Below are 21,497 nucleotides of genomic sequence, written 5' to 3'. Positions count from 1 at the left end.
TTATGGATGATCTGATTCTGACCTGGATCTGTGAGTGGTTTGGCAGGTCTCTGAGAGGGACGTCACAGGGGGTAGCATGTTAGAGTTAGTCACCAGGATATCAGGATCAAACAAGTGAGGCCTGGGAGGAATGAGGAATGAGGAGCCTGTGAATTGCTCTTTCACTCCACTCTCATACACTGGCTGGCCCCTAGCTTCCTCTCCGTTAGTTTCCCCATGCAGCATCAGACCACTCGTCTCAAGGGCTCACCACACCTCAGACCACTCGTCTCAAGGGCTCACCACACCTCAGACCACTCGTCTCAAGGGCTCACCACACCTCAGACCACTCGTCTCAAGGGCTCACCACACATCAGACCACTCGTCTCAAGGGCTCACCACACCTCAGACCTCTCTGGTCAGAGAGAGGAAGAACACCATTTTATAATGCATTTGAAGGGGAAGTTCTCTCTCCATTATTTTATTCTATTAAAACAGTGTGACGTTTCGGTCAGACCTTCATTAGACAGACATTGACGTTGCAAGCCTTTGGACAGAAGGGGTTAGAGGGCATATCCTAACCTCTCAGATTTCAGACAACAGGATTAGAGATTCAAGGTCATACCCTAAGACTAAATGGGCTGAAGTTGAGCCTGTGAGGTTAGGAATGGTATTCTATGAATGAAGTGATAGTTCAAGGGAATGGGGTTAGGGTTAAAGTTCATATCCTAAAGAGGGTGATAATAACATCCACCCAGCCTGTAGGGTTTGAGTTCAGGTTCATATAGACAGTGAATGGGGTGTACAGTATAAGGCATGGAGTTCAGTTTAGAGCAGTGGTATTCACACGTTTTCACCAGGGAACCCATTTTGTTCACCAGAATTTCTGGGGACCCCATCCCAATTCTAATGATCCAACCTTAAAAATCAGTAAATGTATATTTTCACATCAACAAATAACCTTCAACTCATTACATTTACTCAATAAAAAGTGATTTTTTCAATACTCTCTCAATAACATCTCAATAAAATAATCAGTACTCTTCATTTTTACTTCCCAAAAATTCCCCCTGGGGTCGTGACCCCGACTTTGAATACCACTGGCTTAGAGGATCCTCTGTCACTCACTGCTTAGTTTGGACAGGCACTAGCCTGAGCATCATACACCAACCTGACAGAGTAGAGTCAAGGCAGCAGTCAGACCTTAGGGAGTGGGAAGACCGAGACACTACAGGACAAAGCAGGGAGGGAAGGAGAAGGTCAAGAGACCATGAGTAAAGAAGCGAGAGAAAGTGAGGACAACAAGATTGAGAAAAGCAAAAAAAGGAACAAGAGAAAACAGAGGAGACAGTACATCAAACAATGAAACCCACCAAACACTTGAGGGGGCCAGGGAGAGAAGGGAAGGGTGATTGGCTGAGTAAATAGGTGGGTGAATGTGGAACAGAGAGATTAATGACTTCCAAAAACAGGTGGACCGTGGGTTGGCTGCCCCTCTGATGGGGGTTAACCTGGGACCCCCGTCAGTGTCGGGTGTCTGCCATACCTCCGGATGGAGCGGACGAAGCCTGTGACCTCCTAGCCCTCTCCCCTAACAGGAAAGCGGATTTGTTTTCCTATCCCTTTCCCAGTAATCCTCTCCACACACACACACACACACACACGAGGAAAATAGATTTGGATATAGATAAGGATTTGACATTCCGCTCCCTTCCTTTTTATGCATGAAATAGATTGAATTTGGATAATCACCCCAGGCGTGCGCGCGCACACACAAATTTCAACGCACAAACCCACTCAAAATAGCATTAAAAAAAATGTCCCTACATCCAAGAGCACATAAACCACCCCTGCAACCCAACTCCCATCGACCTTGGCCTGCAGTCACAAGTCTGCAGGCAAAAAACACTTCTCTACAGATGAATTAGTCTGTTCCCCCCCACGCAGGAATAAACCCACTTCAAGCCAATGGCAGAGTTCTACTTTTGATCTACCCACACAGTTCACCAGGCCACGTCCTCTCCCCTTCTCTCTGCCTCCACACTGGCTAATCACAAGTAGCACAGCAGAGGCAGTCTAACTGACGTTCACAGAGAAGTCAAATAGATACATATCGCACTGATACATGGCTGGTGATGGAAAAATATACAGAATCAATAGTTACATATTGGGATATTATTTTCGACGATACATCGTTTCGTTTTGACATGCTTGTTGGCTGTAACTGCACCAAAACTCCAGCATTTTGCCTTCATTTCTTGTTCCCCATCTTTTTAAATAGGGACACAATTTGTTTTCAGCGCTTTTATTTCCATGATTGATCAAAACTCATGGTTCTCTGTTGTCCCTCTGTACCAGACATATGGTGAGCAACATGCTTGAACCTCAAATCACACCCAAGCTGTTGATTGGTGTTTAAATGGTTTAGGGTCAACAGCCATGTACCAGGGAAAAGATAAAGCAGTGCCATGTAAAACCGCACGGCTGGTGAACTGCAGGGTGCTTCCGTTTTGAGGAGGGGTCACAGTGTTGTGGCCTGGTGATATTTATGGATGCCAGCAATAAGGAGGTGCCATGGAACCCCTCACACAGCTACTGTACATAAACATGATTCACAAATAGACTAACGAGGTCTCAGAAATACACCGATGTACTGTACAAACTGTGGTGCTTTACAGGGAATTGTATTATTAAGGTCATGAACTACTACTAGCTCGATGGCCTTTGTATCCTCCTATACACATCATTAGAAAAAGAGATGGAGAAGGAATGAAAAGGAGAAGAGGTTTCAGCCAGTGCTTCAGTCAGCAACCAATAACCATGAGGAATAGCTCCACTACTTCAGTGAGCAGATTACATTACAATCATCAAAATCACAACGCCTGTCCTGACTGACACCAGTTCTATTCTCATCTTCTAACCAAGGTAGCGAGAGATAAAAAGCAGTCAAAAAAGAAAGAGGGAGAGGAAAAACAGAGTGCTTCATTGGCCTTTGAGGTCCCCAGCCGAAAGAATACCTTTAATAGACCTGTGGGGCTATATTTAGCCCTCCTGTGTCGACTTACTGTCAGCGCATTTCAGCAGAGGCCCCTTCGGACACAGCATGTACCCTTGAGAGAGCAGCAGAGAGAAAGAGAGTGGGAGGGAGGGAGGCAGAGCCTTGTGTAGCTGAGGTGATAGCTGATGCTATGCAAATTTGTTAAGATTTTCTAAAGCAGTGTGACAGATCTTTTTTTCTCTCGATATACTCGTACAGTACAGTTAAAACACACCTGTAGAGACCCTTCAATGATCAGAAGGCAAATGAAGGAGAAGCAAATTCTGATTAGTGACACATAGCCAAAGCACACGAGAGAGAGAGAGAGACACACTTGGCTTTACTTTAACCTTAAAGGAAAAGCAAGTTTGGCTGCAAGCACTTGGCTAAGGAGGGGGAAGAAAAGCCTAGTTTAAAGACAGCCGTTCTGCCGTCCTAGGTGAGACCAAAAAAAATGCGGCCCATCAAAGAATAGTCCCAGTAAACAAACTGACATTAAAAAAAGAATGTATAAAATACGTATTTTTCCAGATGTTGAAGTTAAATTAAATTTAGATTCTGAATGAAAGGTGAAAAGATGTCTTTGAAATCAGGTTCATTTTCATTGCTGGAAGAAAGTTGAAAATGTAATTTACAGTGGTTGCTCCACTAAAAGTTTTGAAATTATGCTGCAGGATTTAGAGGTAATTTGTTGTTTAGTACGGTACCCTGCGTCACCACTTCATTTCTCCAGACCAGCGCAAGGGGGAGTTAGAACACTGATTATGCTTTTGGGTCCTACTGTGTCTCTGACAATGAATGGGCGACATAAACCTAAATAGAAAATAATTGGGTACGACTTCAATATTACTTACCTGTTGTTACACTAAGGTTTTTAACCATTTTATTTTGGTCTTACTGTAGGCCACTCCCAACTGGGCATGCTGTACAGTGCCTGAGTGGTGCAACGGTCTAAGATGCTGCATTAGCAGTGCAAGCTATGAAGCTACAGATGCTGGTTCAATACCAGTGCCCGTCCTCGACTGGGAGACCCATGAGATGACTGTAGACTTCTGGTTTCTCTCCCTCTAAAAACAGAAATAAATCATTCTAAATAACAAACTGGCTTTATTTACAAATTAGTAACAATGTCTCACCCCATGTTCAGAATGGCCTTTTTCCTCACTCATTTTAAGTTATTTGAAAACAAAGCGATTATTATTATTATTAATTTAGAATGATATAAAAGCTTGTTGGATATTCTCACAGATATATTATTAACCCTGTAATTAGCAGGACACTATACATTTTTAATATTGTTCATGGCTCCTGAGTGGCAGCTTTATCCACTGAAAGCGTGCAACGTTCAAGGCACGAGGGCAGGGGGCACGGGATGGGCCGCAGGACCTAGCCCATGGGGAAGGGAAGAGGAGGAAGCGGGAGGGGGGTGGACCCCCACCCCGCCACACTGGCAAAACTTTAACCTCTGCGCACGGAACCCGCTAGCGGGCTGAAATTCCACAATTTCGCTACATAAATAGTCACATTAAACATTCATGAAAATACATGTGTCTCACATGTATCGAAAGCCTAGAATCTTGCTAATCCAACTGCGTTGTCAGATTCAAAAAAGGATTTACTGCGAAAGAATACGATGCGATTATCTGAGCATAGAGCCCCATAATTTTGTTTTATTTTTTAACCAGCACAGGGGTAACATAATTACAAACTGCATTAAAATAAATCGTTAACCTTTGACGATCTTCGTCTGTTTGCAATTCCAATGCTCATTGTTACACAATGAATGATCTTTGTTTGATAAAATCAGTTTTTATTGCCTAACACAAAACATTTTGTGAACCGCTTGTGTAGTGAATTCCATCTCATTCCATTTTCGACGACACATCCCAGGTAAATCACCCACACAGAACGTGACTTTTCCAGTCATGTTTGGTTTCACTGCAATCAACTGGCCCGCGAAATGGTGTTTGTAACACAATCAAACCTGATGGGCCATTTCGCGGGATGTATTGACTGAAAGAAACCGATTTTAAGACAACAAGTAATGACATCATTGTGCACCAATGATTTGCCCGCTGTTTCGTTGATTGACTGTCTTTTAACCCAATGACCACTGATCGTCTTGAAATCTAGCTGGGTAGATGGCCAATGAGCTGAGCTAAACGGCAATACACCATGTTTATGTGTTGCAAGACCAACCCATGTAGTAAGCGCCAGCGTAAAGAGAGTCATGCGTTATTGAATTTTCATACCGGAATGAGAAACACATTACGCATTGCATTGTTTGGTGAACGCGCAGATTCAGCTGTTTATACATCAATCATTATGGCGACTAAGTCAAGTCTAGATATACAGATGTACACACAACTTTAGAATAAATTGATTCGGAAAGTGAGACAGATTGTTGTAGGACGCTTCATTTAGCGATTGTGGAGGAATGTTTTTTGAACGGGAGAGGACATCTTTTTGGACTGGTAAATTCTTATCATGCTAATGCCCTTGTTTGAAATTAATAATATAAAATATTATTTGTGATTTTTATTTTAGAAGCAATATATAAACATTTAATGTCATGAAATGTGAGATGCGTGTGTCTGCCGCCCCACCCCAACCCACATGAAATAGCCTATTTGAGGCTGTTGAGGAGAGGGCAGGACAACATCAATGGCCAAAGTGAAATGGAGACAGTAGATACAGCTGGTCTGTTGTAATATAATAAAGACAGTAGATCTAGCTGAAATGTCATAATATAAAAGAGACAGTAGATCTAGCAGGTAATAATAATATATTCAACCTAATATATTCAACCTTCAACTCATATATATATCTGTTTATTATACCTGTTGATACAGGTCTCATATATGAAACTATTCTAACTGAACATTTTCTTTCACAGTGACTGACTACAAATGAGAGTCTTATCCGGTGTCCTGTGTGAATTTAAGTATGCTCTCTCTAATTCTCTCTCTCTCTCTCTCAGAGGACCTGAGCCCTAGGACCATGCGTCAGGACTACCTGGCATGATGACGCCTTGCTGTCCCCAGTCCACCTGGCCTTGCCGCTGTTCTAGTTTCAACTGTTCTGCCTGCGGCTGTGGAACCCTAAACTGTTAATTTTTACTCTTGAGGTGCTGCCCTGTTGCACCCTCTACAACCACTGTGAACTCCACCCGGCACAGCCAGAAGAGGACTGGCCACCCCTCATAGCATGGTTCCTCTCTGGGTTTCTTCCTAAATTTTTGCCTTTCTAGGCAGTTTTTCCTAGCCACCGTGCTTCTACACCTGCATTGCTTGCTGTTTGGGGTTTTAGGCTGGGGCAATATGAATGGATTTGATTTGATAGAGAACTGAGGATCTTCCAAATATTGAAAGTGTGTAAATAGTTACCCATGTTATTTTGTAAATGTATATATATATATTGTTTTTCATACATTTTTTTTTATCAAATTAATTTTTTTCTCCTCAATTTTTTTGGGGGGGGTGTGTTAGAATACCATTTTGGTATTTTGTAAATAGTTATTTGTTTCAAAATGTATACCTTCACCAATTTGGCCACTTGGGTACATTTGGGCTATTTGTGTGGGACACCTGGGTGACTTCATGATAAATGTCATGTAGCACTCATTTTGGAAGTTATCATTGTGAAACTTTGCACAAGTACTGTTGCCCTCATTTTTCACTGAAATTGTCCCCATCATCCTATCTGAATGTTTGTTTTATCTTGTTCATTTTAAAGATACAAAAGTAAAAATCGTATGTTTTCCTCCATTGTTTTATCTAAACCAGATCTATTGTGTTATATTATCCTACATTCAATTCACATGTACACAAACTTCAGAGTGTTTTCTTTCAAATGGTACCAAGAATATGCATATCCTTGGTTCTCTGCCTGAGCTACAAGCTGTTAGATTTGGGTATGTCTTCAGGCAGAATGTCACAAAGTAGGGGGGGGGGGGGGGGGTGTAAGAGGTTGAGAAGCCCTCCTGTTCTCCACTCATTACCTGTATTAACTGCACCTGTTTGAAGTCATTACCTGTATAAAAGACACCTGTCCACACACGCAATCAAACAGACTCCAACCTCTCCACAATGGCTAAGACCAGAGAGCTGTGTAAGGACATCAGGGAAAAATTGTAGATCTCACCACGTGGGGCATCAATGATCATGAGGAAGGTGAGGGATCAGCCCAGAACTACACGGCAGGACCTGGTCAATGACCTGAAGAGAGCTGGGACCACAGTCTCAAAGAAAACCATTAGTAACATACTACGCCGTCATGGATTAAAATCCTGCAGCGCACGCAAGGTCCCCCTGCTCAAGCCAGCGCATGTCCAGGCTCGTCTGAAGTTTGCCAATGACCATCTGGATGATCCAGAGGAGGAATGGGAGACGGTCATGTTTGGAGGAAGAAGGATGAGTACAACCCCAAGAACACCATCCCAACCGTGAAGCATGGAGGTGGTTACATCATTTTTTGGGGAAGCTTTTCTGCAAAGGGGACAGGACGACTGCACCGTATTGAGGGGAGGATGGATGGGGCCATGTATCGCGAGATCTTGGCAAACAACCTCCTTCCCTCAGTAAGAGCATTGAAGATGGGTCGTGGCTGGGTCTAGAAAATCTTTGGAGGGAGCTGAAAGTCCGTATTGCCCAGCGACAGCCCTGAAACCTGAAGGATCTGGAGAAGGTCTGTATGGAGGAGTGGGCCAAAATCCCTGCTGCAGTGTGTGCAAACCTGGTCAAGAACTACAGGAAACGTATGACCTCTAATTGCAAACAATGGTTTCTGTACCAAATATTAAGTTCTGCTTTTCTGATGTATCAAATACTTATGTCATGCAATAAAATGCAAATGAATTACTTTGTGTTAGATTCCGTCTCTCACAGTTGAAGTGTACTACCTATGATAATAATTTGACCTCTACATGCTTTGTAAGTAGGAAAACCTGCAAAATCTGCAGTGTATAAAATACTTGTTCTCCCCACTGTATCTCTGTATTTTGAACTTTGTGGATGGGGCCTCCCCAGTGGTGTAGCTGTTTAACCTGTTAAGCCTATAGGGGCGCTATTTCATTATTGGATAAAAAAAACGTGCCCGTTTTAAGTGCAATATTTTGTCACGAAAAGATGCTTGACTATGCATAGAATTGACAGCTTTGGAAAGAACACAGTCTAACGTTTCCAAAAGTGCAAAGATGTTATCTGTGAGTGCCACAGAACTCATTCTACAGGCGAAACCAAGATGAAACGTCAAACAGGAAATGAGCAGAATCTCTGAAGCTCTGTTTTCAAATGTCTCCTTATATGGCTTTGAATGCAGCAGAAACGACCATGTGCTTTCTGTGGTTTCTTCAAGATGTCTGCAGCATTGTGACGTATTTGTAGGCATATCATTGGAAGATTGGCCATAAGAGACTACATTTTCCAGGGGTCCGCCCGGTGGCCTTTATCTAAATTTGTGCGTAATCTCCAGTTGCGGTCATTTTGTCCTTGGATTCAGAAGGAACGCACACTTCCACGAAGGATATATCATCGAAGAGATATGTGAAAAACACCTTGAGGATTGGTTCTAAACAACGTTTGCCATGTTTCAGTTGATATTATGGAGTTAATTTGGAAAAAAAGTTCGGCGTAATTGATGACTGGATTTTCGTTTTTTTTTGGTAGCCAAACGTGACGCACCAAACGGAGCGATTTCTCCTAAACAAATAATCTTTCAGGAAAAACTGAACATTTGCTATCTAACAGAGTCTCCTCATTGAAAACATCTGAAGTTCTTCAAAAGGTAAATGATTATTTGAATGCTTTTCTGGTTTTTGTGAAAGTGTTGCCTGCTAAATGCTAACGATAATGCTAACGCTAAATGCTACGCTAGCTAGCTACTGTTACACAAATGATTGTGTTCCTATGGTTGAGAAGCATATTTTGAAAATCTGAGATGACAGTGTTGTTAACAAAAGGCTAAGCTTGAGAGCTAGCATATTTATTTCATTTCATTTGCGATTTTCATGAATAGTTAACGTTGCGTAATGGTAATGAGCTTGAGTCTGTATTCACGATACCGGATCCGGGATGGGTAGATCAGAGAGGTTAAGTCAATGAAAAATGCGTTGCTACAGATACCCGTGCTGGCCGCCACCGGGAGACCCATGAGGTGGCTTTTGGTTTTAATTTAGAATCCTCTATATGGAATTATTATACTGTCATAATTTATATACTGTCGGCGACATGAGTCTCACTAGTGTTGAGTAATGTGCTGTTAAAAGTGGTGTCTTTAGTGACGCATCAAACACTGAGATGCTGTGCCTTAGACCGCTGCGCCACTCGGGAGCATTTTACTTCGACCGGTCCTGTTTTTAGGAAACACTACATGACCAAGAGTATATGGACACCTGCTCATCAAACATCTCATTCCAAAATCATGGACATTACTATGGAGTTGGTCCCCCCTTTGCTGCTATAACAGCCTCCACTCTTCTGGGAAGGCTTTCCACTAGATGTTGGAACATTGCTGCAGGGACTTGCTTCCATTCAGCCACAAGAGCATTAGTGAGGTCAAGCACTGATGTTGGGCGTTTAAACCTGGCTCACAGTCTGCATTCTAATTCATCCCAAAGGTGTTCGATGGGGTGGAAGTCAGTCAAGTTCTTCCACACCGATCTCGACAAACCATTTCTGCATGGACCTCACTTTGTGCACAGGAGCATTGTCATTCTGAAACAGGAAAGGGCCTTCCCTAAACTGTTGCCACAAAGTTGGAAATACAGATTTGTCCAGAAAGTCATTGTATGTTGTAGCGTTAAGATGTACCTTTACAGGAACTAAGGGGCCATGCCCTCAGGAAAAACAGCCCCAGACCATTATTTCTCCACTAAACTTTACAGTTGGCACTATGCAGTCGGGCAAGTAGCATTCTCCTGGCATACGCCAAACCCAGATTTGTCCGTTGGCCTGCCAGATCGTGAAGCGTGATTCATCACTCCAGGGAACTCGTTTCCACTGCTCCAGAGTCCAATGGTGGTGAGCTTTACACCACTCCAGCCGATGCTCGGCCATAGAAACCCATTTCATGACGCTCCCGACAAAGTTATTGTCCCGACATTGCTTCCAAATAGTTTGGAACTCTGTAGTTAGTATTGCAACCAAGAACAGACCATTTTTGCGCGCTACTCGCTGTAGCACTCAGTGGTCCTGTTCTCTGAGCCGTTATTGCTCCTAGACTTTTCCACTTCACAATAACAGCACTTACAGATGACCAGGAGAGCTCTAGCAGGGCAGAAATTTGACAAACTAACTTGTTAGAAAGGTGGCAACCAATGACAGTGACACACTGAAAGTCACGGAGATCTTCATGAAGGCCATTCTACTAAAAATGTTTGTCTATGAAGGCCGCATGGCTGTGTGCTCGATTTTATACACTAGTGTGGCTAAAATTGCCAAATCCACTAATTTGAAGGGGTGTCCACATGCTTTTGTATATATAGTGTGTTTGTTAACATCTCGGTGGATTTTTTATTTGATTGGGCGACCATTTAGGTTAGGCTATTTGACCTGAGAAGTTATGTAAAAAGTATCTCATTGTATTGTCATAGATTTTATCTCCAGCCTGTAGACTACAGGAAAGGCCGCATACTCTTTCTACTCTATCATATTCTGCTACATGATTTACCTTAGATAATTTTTCTGACTAAATGTTGGAGTGCCTCAGCGATTCGTATCTCCAAAAGTACCCCAGAGAGGCGTGCTTGGAATCGACAAGATAAATATTTTGACAAAGTGGGCACTGCTTATCATAGGGCGCCATCAGCGCTCACCTAAAAAAAATCCCATACGCCACTGGTTGAGAGAAATTGTCATTGTATTTGGGCAGAATTATTTGAGTTTTTCCTGTGTTGATGGAGATGGGTCTTGGTCAGTTTAGTTCAGAAAATGCCGGCCTTGTCAATCCATGTGCAGCCACCTAATCCTGCCTCATAAGCGGACCAGCATTGGGTATTCCAAGGCAGCAGCACAGCCCTCAAGCAACAGCCTGCCTGCTTCCTCTGAGTGAGTGCTCACTGCATAAGGGGGAGATGAGGAAGAGAGAGACTGAGTGAGGGAGGGAAGGAGAGACCGAGAAAACCCTACTAAATTAGTGATCAGGCTTGCCCCGCCTGCATCTTTGATGAATGAGATCATGTTTGGCCACTCACATGATGCCAACGCCACAGCGACTGCAGTGTGGGCTGCTTGGAGAGAGAGGGCCAATAGATGAATACCAGATGTATACAGTGTCTTGTGACGTTTTCCGTTTTGTCCCCTCCGTCACCAGATGATTGACTAGTTGGGAAATGTTGCGTAAACCTCAGTTACAGGAACACCACCTCCACAATAAGTACATCACAGAACAGCAAAAAGGACAATGTTGTCGATATGCAGGCCTTTGTGTTACTCAGAGGAGAGATGGTTCATTCGAACAATATCTTTACAGGACCTGAAAAGACAGAGCATTCATTGAGAGAAATCATGTTCATGTTGGCACATCAGAAGTCTAAGTGCATAGAACATACACAGAATATTTATTTGAAGCATAGTGTTGTTATGACGTTGGCCTGGGAGGGTAGGTTTATGACAATCATAAATACCTCTTCCCCCTCCCTCTACCCTACTGAAGTTACATTTGCAAAACCCTTGGTTAACAGAGATTCTGGGAACATCAGAAGGTGGGGGGAAACTATATTCTGGTAATCCGACCAATGGAACATATGCGGTGGTACTTAATGAATATGATGTCAGTTCGTTTGTCATCCGAGACATTCTCATCAATGATAAGATGACATAACTCTGATGTGTAGACTTTCCACTGTAGAGTTATCGGATTCACATGGAATTGTTGTTCAATTTAAATGTTTGAATATGAAATTATTTGTGATGGGATGAAATGTGATTTTAGCTTCTAAAATGTGAGATGTGGGTTTTCATAAGACAGGGCTCTGCTCAAATCAGTAGCCGCCCCTGTGAAGGGACATGGGCTATAAAACTTTTCAAACACGCCCTCCTCTCCCTTCCTTTAAGCCCTTGACGACAATATAACCTCCTCTTCCGAGGACGACGGTCCGATGTCAGAATGGTTCAGATAATAACTACAGAACGAAGCCAACATCAGCGTGAGCTTTGGTTGCGAATGGTATGAACTTTGAACTCTTATTCACTACAGAAGTGATACCTCCTAGCCGTTGAGTTAGCAACAGCAGCTGCAAACGAGGGTTAGGAAGGAACAGACCGAGTATCCCGTCTATCACCCAACGACGTTACTACAACGTATTCAATTGACAACCAGATACATTCTTCAAAGGACTCGGTTGGGCAACACGGCCTTCCATCTACCACCAACCTACCGAAGCACAGCGCAGAGTTAATATTTATTGCATTTTCCTTTTCCAAATGGGCGGTAATTTAGAATGCATAAGATACTGTATTTACGATAGCACAGCTTCTTCCCTTTGTTCCTCAGTCTTCCCGCTCTTTCACTCAAACCCAGCCCCTTTTCTTTTGTGTAACAAGCTGTCATATCTGTTCCGCCCGCTAGGGAGGTTTTCCTTTACGATGTCATTTGTAATCAAGTTATGATTGAATTGTGTAATTAGTTGGGTATTTAGTAAATAAATGATTAAACACAATTTTGTATTGCTGATTCAACTTGTTAGCTAGGGTTCGTGCCGATAACCAAGAATTTACAACTTTCAGATGAGACTGAATTAAGATGATTCATATTGATTGCTATTGATGTAAAATATTACTAGGTCTTTAAGAGTTTATTCGGAAGATAACAGCTCTATAAATATTATTTCGTGGTGCCCGACTCTCTAGTTAATTACATTTACATGATTAGCGCAATCAGGTAATATTAATTACGGAGAAATTATTTTATAGAATAGCATGTCATATCACTTAATCCGGCATAGCCAAAGACAAGACAGTGTTCACTCCCAGGCGGTTAGGAGGAAGTCTCTAAGATAGAGCTTGGACAATATGGGCCATTAGAACAAGATAATTGATAGCTAAAACATTGAAAGCAGTAGTGGAAGTTTCAAGGTTAACACAAAAAAGTAAACTGGTGCACACTAATGTTGTCATGATAATTGAGGCAAATATATCGTAATACAGATGATTTTTTAGGGCCTATAGTAGTTTGGTACACATCCCTCAGTGTATTTCTCTGTACGTAGAGTTCACTCTCACGCGGTTAGGAGGACATCTCTGCGAGCTGTCCTCTCCTGGTAGAAAGTGAACCTTGCTCCCCTGGGGACTGTGTGTGTGTGTGTCTATCTGAAGCCACTTCCATCATGTCTGGTCACTCGTGCTTTTCTATCCACAGCACTTAAATCTGGTATCCACACCTCTGGGCCATCCAATATCCTGTATTTCCTGTTCCTACTACACAGGACGGAAGCTTTGGTGCTGGCAGATTCTTGTTTACACGGTAGCATGACAAAATAAAAAAAATGTATTACATTATATTGCCATTTGCTCTGGACTAATTTCACGCCTGCCTACTTCATGTAGTTCAGTTGATGTGATTTCAATTGAATGCAATTTCAGTTGACACTCAAGGTACACTCCCTTTGTCTCAGCCACAAACCCAGAGAGGAGGCGGCGTGAGATGACAGACAGGCAGGCGAGGGACACAGCAGAGCAGTGGAAAAACATGAACGCACCATTTGCCTTTGAGTCATCCCCAACAAACACACACACACCCCAGGGCTTCCGGGTGGCGCAGCAAAAAACCTGGTTCAAATCCAGACTATATAATGCCAAGGAAAGAGGCACTGAGTTTGAAGGTAGGCCTAAAGATACATCCACAGGTACACCTGCAATTGACTCAAATTATGTCAATTAGCCTATCAGAAGCTTCTAAAGCTATGACATCCTTTTCTGTAATGTTCCAAGCTGTTTAATGGCACATGTAATTTAGTGTATTAAACTTCTGACCCAATGGAATTGTGATAGATGATTTCACTTAGAATTCACTGTGTCTGTAAACAATTGTTGGAGAAATTACATGTGTCAGGCACAAAGTAGATGTCCTAACCAACTTGCCAACACTATAGTTTGTTAACAAGAAATTTGTGAAGTGGTTGAAAAACGAGTTTTAAATGACTCCAACCTAAGTGTATGTAAACTTCCGACTTCAACTGTACATTAACTTATTTTTTCGCCTTCAATCTGAGCGCTCTGGGGCAGGTTTTCATCAAGGATCTGTACTTTGCGCCGTTCATCTTTCCCTCGATCCTGACTAGTCTCCGAGTCCCTGCTGCTGAAATACATCCCCACATCCAGATGCTGTCACCACCATGCGTCACCAAAGGGATGGTGCCAGGTTTTCTCCAGACGTGACGCTTGGCATTCAGGCCAAAGAGTCACATCTTGGTTTCATCAGACCTGAGAATCTGGTTTCTCATGGTCAGAGTCCTTTAGGTGCCTTTTGGCAAACTCCAAGTAGGCTGTAATGTGCCTTTTACCGAGGAGTGGCTTCCATCTTGCCTCTACCATAAAGGCCTGATTGGTGGAGTACTGCAGAGATGTTTGTCCTTCTGGAAGGGTCTCCCATCTCCACAGAGGAACTATGGAGCTCTGTCCAAGTGACGGTCGGGTTCTTAGTCACCTCCCTCACCAAGGCCCTTCTCCCCCGATTGCTCAGTTTTCCTAGAGCTGGCTGCCTGGCCAGAGTATTGGTGGGTCCAAACTTCTTCCATGTATCCTCTCTGGGATATTCGGGACGGTAGCGTCCCACCCCGCCAACAGTCAGTGAAAGTGCAGGGCGCCAAATTCAAAACAAAAATCTCATCATTAAAATTCCTCAAGTATTTTACACCATTTTAAAGATAAAATTCTCATTAATCCAGCCACAGAGTCTGATTTCAAAAAGGCTTTACAGCAAAAGCACCACAAACAATTGTTAGGTCACCACCAAGTCACACAAGTCACTGCCATTTTTCCAGCCAAAGAGAGGAGTCACAAAAAGCAGAAATATAGATAATCACTAACCTTTGATGATCTTCATCAGATGACACTCATAGGATTTCATGTTACACAATACATGTTTTGTTCGATAAAGTGCATATTTATATCCCAAAATCGTATTTTACATTATATTCAGTAGTTCCAAAACATGCAGTGATTTTGCAGAGAGCCACATCAATTTACAGATATACTCAAAATAAACATTGATAAAAGATACAACTATTATGGAACTTTAGATAAACTTCTCCTTAATGAAACCAGTGTCAGATTTTTTTTTAAACTTTAAGGAAAAAGCATACCATGCAATAATCTGAGTACGGCGCTCAGAGACCAAAACAGCCAAAGAGATATGTTGTGGAGTCAGTAGTCAGAAATAGCATTATAAATATTCACTTACCTTTGATGATCTTCATCAAAATGCACTCCCAGGAATCCCAGTTCCACAATTAATGTTTGATTTGTTTGATAAAGTTCATCATTTATGTCCAAATGCTTCCTTTTGTTAGGGTGTAAACAAATCCAAACGCGAGTGCAAGTCCAGCCAAAAGGTCGGACGAAGTCCAAAAAGTTATATTACAGGTCGTAGAAACATGTCAAACGAAGTATAGAATCAATCTTTAGGATGTTTTTATCATAAATCTTCAATAATGTTCCAACCGGAGAATTCCTTTGTCTGTAGAAAAGCAATGGAACGCAAGCTAACTTTCACATGACCGCACGTCACGAGCCCGTGGCAATCTGGCAGACACCTGGCTCAATCCCCTCTCATTCGGCCCCCCTTCACAGTAGAAGCATCAAACAATGTTTTAAAGACTGTTGACATCTAGTGGAAGCCTTGGGAATGCTGGAATGTTACAGAAATGTTTGGGTACCCTTCCACAGAGCTGTGCCTCAACACAATCCTGTCTCTGAGCTTTACGGACGATTCCTTCGACCACATGGCTTTGTTTTTGCTCTGACATGCACTGTCAACTGTGGGACCTTATATAGACAGGTGTGCCTTTCCAAATCAATTTACCACAGGTGGACTCCAAGTTGTAGAAACATCACAATAATGACAAATGAAAACAGGATGCACCTGAGGTCAATTTCGAGTCTCAAAACAAAGGGTCTGAATACTAATGTAAATAAAGTATGTTTTCATTTTTTATAAATTAGTTAAAATTTCTAAAAACCTGTATTCACGTCGTCATAGTACTGTATGTAGATTGATGAGGAAAACATTTAATAAAATTTAGAACAAGGCTGTAACGTAACAAAATGTGGAAAAAGTTACAAATGCACTGTATGTGGTAACATGTTTCATGCCAATAAAGCCACTTGAATTGAGAGAACGAGAATAAGAGTGCAAGAGAGAGAGAATGAGAAAATGAGCCAGAGAACAAAGGGGAAGAGACAACAGGCAATTAAGTAGAAAGCAATGAGAATCTACATGAATTGAGTCATGTCAAAGTGCGTCACAATTTACCCCATAGATTTACGCACGCAAGCATACATGACAATGGCATGTAGCCTCATCGGCATAGGTACACTGTACCCCGCCACACACATACACACACAAGTCTCCAGGACATAAACACATGCATACGCACAAACAGCCTATAACATAAAAGCATACTCACACCTTGAAATAATGACTGTCAGTGGGTAAAGACCCCCTCCAAGCAGAATTCAGCCCCTCCCTCCCTCACTACGCTTGTTAAGGAAGCAACATTAGGAAACACTAACCCAGGGCAGGAAGATACTGTGTGGGTTTGGAGGATATCTAGTAGTCCTCCCCAGTAATGGGAGCTGACAGGGAAGGACCAGGGGGTGAACCACCCTTGTCCCTTCATTCAGTACAGGCCTCTGTTAGCTAACAGAGTGTGTGTGTGTTAGTCTGGGAGATGCTTTCACACAGAGAAAGCAAGCCCGACAGAGCGAGCGAGAGAGAGCCCGACAGAGCGAGCGAGAGAGAGCCCGACAGAGCGAGCGAGAGAGAGCCCGACAGAGCGAGCGAGAGAGAGCCCGACAGAGCGAGAGCCCGACACAGCGAGACAGAGCGAGAGCCCGACACAGCGAGACAGAGCGAGAGCCCGACAGAGCCCGACAGAGCGAGAGCCCGACAGAGCCCGACAGAGCGAGAGCCCGACAGAGCCCGACAGAGCGAGACAGAGCGAGCGAGAGCCCGACAGAGCGAGACAGAGCGAGCGAGAGCCCGACAGAGCGAGCGAGAGCCCGACAGAGCGAGACAGAGCGAGCGAGAGCCCGACAGAGCGAGACAGAGCGAGCGAGAGCCCGACAGAGCGAGACAGAGCGAGCGAGAGCCCGACAGAGCGAGACAGAGCGAGCGAGAGCCCGACAGAGCGAGCGAGAGCCCGACAGAGCGAGACAGAGCGAGCGAGAGCCCGACAGAGCGAGACAGAGCGAGCGAGAGCCCGACAGAGCGAGACAGAGCGAGCGAGAGCCCGACAGAGCGAGACAGAGCGAGCGAGAGCCCGACAGAGCGAGCGAGAGCCCGACAGAGCGAGCGAGAGCCCGACAGAGCGAGCGAGAGCCCGACAGAGCGAGCGAGAGCCCGACAGAGCGAGCGAGAGCCCGACAGAGCGAGACAGAGCGAGCGAGAGCCCGACAGAGCGAGACAGAGCGAGCGAGAGCCCGACAGAGCGAGACAGAGCGAGCGAGAGCCCGACAGAGCGAGACAGAGCGAGCGAGAGCCCGACAGAGCGAGACAGAGCGAGCGAGAGCCCGACAGAGCGAGCGATAGAGCCCGACAGAGCGAGCGATAGAGCCCGACAGAGCGAGCGATAGAGCCCGACAGAGCGAGTCAGAGCGAGCGAGAGCCCGACAGAGCGAGCGAGAGCACGACAGAGCGAGCGAGAGCCCGACAGAGCGAGCGAGAGCCCGACAGAGCGAGTCAGAGCGAGCGAGAGCCCGACAGAGCGAGTCAGAGCGAGCGAGAGCCCGACAGAGCGAGCGAGAGCCCGACAGAGCGAGAGAGCGAGAGCGAGCGAGAGCCCGACAGAGCGAGAGAGCGAGCGAGAGCGAGCGAGAGCCCGACAGAGCGAGACAGAGCGAGCGAGAGCCCGACAGAGCGAGACAGAGCGAGCGAGAGCCCGACAGAGCGAGACAGAGCGAGCGAGAGCCCGACAGAGCGAGACAGAGCGAGCGAGAGCCCGACAGAGCGAGACAGAGCGAGCGAGAGCCCGACAGAGCGAGACAGAGCGAGCGAGAGCCCGACAGAGCGAGACAGAGCGAGCGAGAGCCCGACAGAGCGAGACAGAGCGAGCGAGAGCCCGACAGAGCGAGACAGAGCGAGCGAGAGCCCGACAGAGCGAGACAGAGCGAGCGAGAGCCCGACAGAGCGAGACAGAGCGAGCGAGAGCCCGACAGAGCGAGACAGAGCGAGCGAGAGCCCGACAGAGCGAGACAGAGCGAGCGAGAGCCCGACAGAGCGAGACAGAGCGAGCGAGAGCCCGACAGAGCGAGACAGAGCGAGCGAGAGCCCGACAGAGCGAGCGAGAGCCCGACAGAGCGAGACAGAGCGAGCGAGAGCCCGACAGAGCGAGACAGAGCGAGCGAGAGCCCGACAGAGCGAGACAGAGCGAGACAGAGCGAGAGCCCGACAGAGCGAGACAGAGCGAGACAGAGCGAGAGCCCGACAGAGCGAGACAGAGCGAGAGCCCGACAGAGCGAGAGCCCGACAGAGCGAGAGCCCGACAGAGCCCGACAGAGCGAGAGCCCGACAGAGCGAGACAGAGCGAGAGCCCGACAGAGCGAGAGCCCGACAGAGCGAGAGCCCGACAGAGCGAGAGCCCGACAGAGCGAGACAGAGCGAGAGCCCGACAGAGCGAGACAGAGCGAGAGCCCGACAGAGCGAGACAGAGCGAGAGCGAGACAGAGCGAGAGCGAGACAGAGCGAGAGCGAGACAGAGCGAGAGCGAGACAGAGCGAGAGCGAGACAGAGCGAGAGCGAGAGCGAGACAGAGCGAGAGCGAGAGCAAGAGACAGAGCGAGAGCGAGACAGAGCGAGAGCGAGACAGAGCGAGAGCGAGAGCGAGAGAGAGAGCGAGAGCGAGAGAGAGCAAGAGCGAGACAGAGCGAGAGCCCGACAGAGCCAGAGCGAGAGCGAGACAGAGCGACAGCGAGACAGAGCGACAGCGAGACAGAGCGACAGCGAGACAGAGCGAGACAGCGAGACAGAGCGAGAGCGAGACAGAGCGAGAGCGAGACAGAGCGAGAGCGAGAGCGAGACAGCGCGAGAGCGAGAGCGAGACAGCGCGAGAGCGAGAGCGAGACAGAGCGAGAGCGAGAGCGAGCGAGAGCGAGAGCGAGCGAGAGCGAGACAGAGCGAGAGCGAGAGCGAGACAGAGCGAGAGCGAGAGCGAGAGCGAGACAGAGCGAGAGCGAGAGCGAGAGCGAGCGAGAGCGAGAGCGAGAGCGAGAGCGAGAGCGAGAGCGAGAGCGAGACAGAGCGAGACAGAGCGAGACAGAGCGAGACAGAGCGAGACAGAGCGAGACAGAGCGAGACAGAGCGAGCGAGAGCCCGACAGAGCGAGACAGAGCGAGCGAGAGCCCGACAGAGCGAGACAGAGCGAGAGCCCGACAGAGCGAGACAGAGCGAGACAGAGCGAGAGCCCGACAGAGCGAGACAGAGCGAGAGCCCGACAGAGCGAGAGCCCGACAGAGCGAGAGCCCGACAGAGCCCGACAGAGCGAGAGCCCGACAGAGCGAGACAGAGCGAGAGCCCGACAGAGCGAGAGCCCGACAGAGCGAGAGCCCGACAGAGCGAGAGCCCGACAGAGCGAGACAGAGCGAGAGCCCGACAGAGCGAGACAGAGCGAGAGCGAGACAGAGCGAGACAGAGCGAGAGCGAGAGCGAGACAGAGCGAGAGCGAGACAGAGCGAGAGCGAGAGCGAGACAGAGCGAGACAGAGCGAGAGCGAGAGAGAGAGCGAGAGCGAGAGAGAGAGCGAGAGCGAGAGAGAGAGCGAGAGCGAGACAGAGCGAGACAGAGCGAGAGCCCGACAGAGCCAGAGCGAGAGCGAGCCAGAGCGAGAGCGAGACAGAGCGAGAGCGAGACAGAGCGAGAGCGAGACAGAGCGACAGCGAGACAGAGCGACAGCGAGACAGAGCGACAGCGAGACAGAGCGACAGAGCGACAGAGCGACAGAGCGACAGCGAGACAGAGCGACAGCGAGACAGAGCGAGAGCGAGACAGAGCGAGAGCGAGAGCGAGACAGAGCGAGAGCGAGAGCGAGAGCGAGAGCGAGACAGAGCGAGAGCGAGAGCGAGAGCGAGACAGAGCGAGAGCGAGAGCGAGACAGAGCGAGAGCGAGAGCGAGAGCGAGAGCGAGAGCGAGAGCGAGACAGAGCGAGAGCGAGAGCGAGAGCGAGACAGAGCGAGAGCGAGAGCGAGACAGAGCGAGAGCGAGAGCGAGAGCGAGAGCGAGAGCGAGAGCGAGAGCGAGACAGAGCGAGACAGAGCGAGACAGAGCGAGACAGAGCGAGACAGAGCGAGACAGAGCGAGACAGAGCGAGAGCGAGACAGAGACAGAGCGAGAGCGAGACAGAGCGAGACAGAGCGAGACAGAGCGAGACAGAGCGAGACAGAGCGAGACAGAGCGAGACAGAGCGAGAGCCCGACAGAGCGAGAGCCCGACAGAGCGAGAGCCCGACAGAGCGAGAGCCCGACAGAGCGAGAGCCCGACAGAGCGAGAGCCCGACAGAGCGAGAGCCCGACAGAGCGAGAGCCCGACAGAGCGAGAGCCCGACAGAGCCCGACAGAGCGAGAGCCCGACAGAGCGAGACAGAGCGAGAGCCCGACAGAGCGAGACAGAGCGAGAGCCCGACAGAGCGAGACAGAGCGAGAGCCCGACAGAGCGAGACAGAGCGAGACAGAGCCCGACAGAGCGAGACAGAGCCCGACAGAGCGAGACAGAGCCCGACAGACAGAGCGAGACAGAGCCCGACAGACAGAGCGAGACAGAGCCCGACAGACAGAGCGAGACAGAGCCCGACAGACAGAGCGAGACAGAGCCCGACAGACAGAGCGAGACAGAGCCCGACAGACAGAGCGAGACAGAGCCCGACAGACAGAGCGAGACAGAGCCCGACAGACAGAGCGAGACAGAGCCCGACAGACAGAGCGAGACAGAGCCCGACAGACAGAGCGAGACAGAGCGAGAGCGAGAGCGAGAGCGAGACAGAGCGAGAGCGAGAGCGAGACAGAGCGAGAGCGAGAGCGAGACAGAGCGAGAGCGAGACAGAGCGAGAGCGAGAGCGAGACAGAGCGAGAGCGAGACAGAGCGAGACAGAGCGAGAGCGAGAGCGAGAGCGAGAGCGAGACAGAGCGAGAGCGAGCGAGACAGAGCGAGACAGAGCGAGAGCGAGAGCGAGAGCAAGCGAGACAGAGCGAGACAGAGCGAGACAGAGCGAGACAGAGCGAGACAGAGCGAGAGCGAGAGCGAGACAGAGCGAGAGCGAGACAGAGCGAGACA

The 21,497-nt window shown here is 47.3% G+C and overlaps 1 protein-coding gene across 2 annotated transcripts in view; it reads right to left on the bottom strand.

Annotated features, from left to right (window-relative positions):
• LOC139375227 (POC1 centriolar protein B) overlaps nt 1-21,497 on the bottom strand; it is a 61,098-nt gene that overhangs the window by 30,651 nt on the left and 8,950 nt on the right. The window contains exons 11-12 of one of the 2 annotated variants that reach the window (XR_011627765.1): nt 11,208-11,488; nt 10,856-11,072 (exon numbers count right to left, since the gene is read on the bottom strand). The exons of the other annotated variant lie outside the window; for it this stretch is intronic. The gene's annotated coding sequence lies outside the window, so the exon portion shown is untranslated. Of the gene's footprint in view, nt 1-10,855; nt 11,073-11,207; nt 11,489-21,497 lie in introns of those variants that run through there. 2 annotated transcript variants of the gene reach the window in all.

This window comes from Oncorhynchus clarkii, chromosome 2 (genome assembly GCF_045791955.1).
Source record: "Oncorhynchus clarkii lewisi isolate Uvic-CL-2024 chromosome 2, UVic_Ocla_1.0, whole genome shotgun sequence".
Lineage (NCBI taxonomy): Eukaryota > Metazoa > Chordata > Actinopteri > Salmoniformes > Salmonidae > Oncorhynchus > Oncorhynchus clarkii.
The sequence above is the reverse complement of the archived record's forward strand: the minus strand, read 5'-3'. Positions and strand labels throughout refer to the sequence as shown.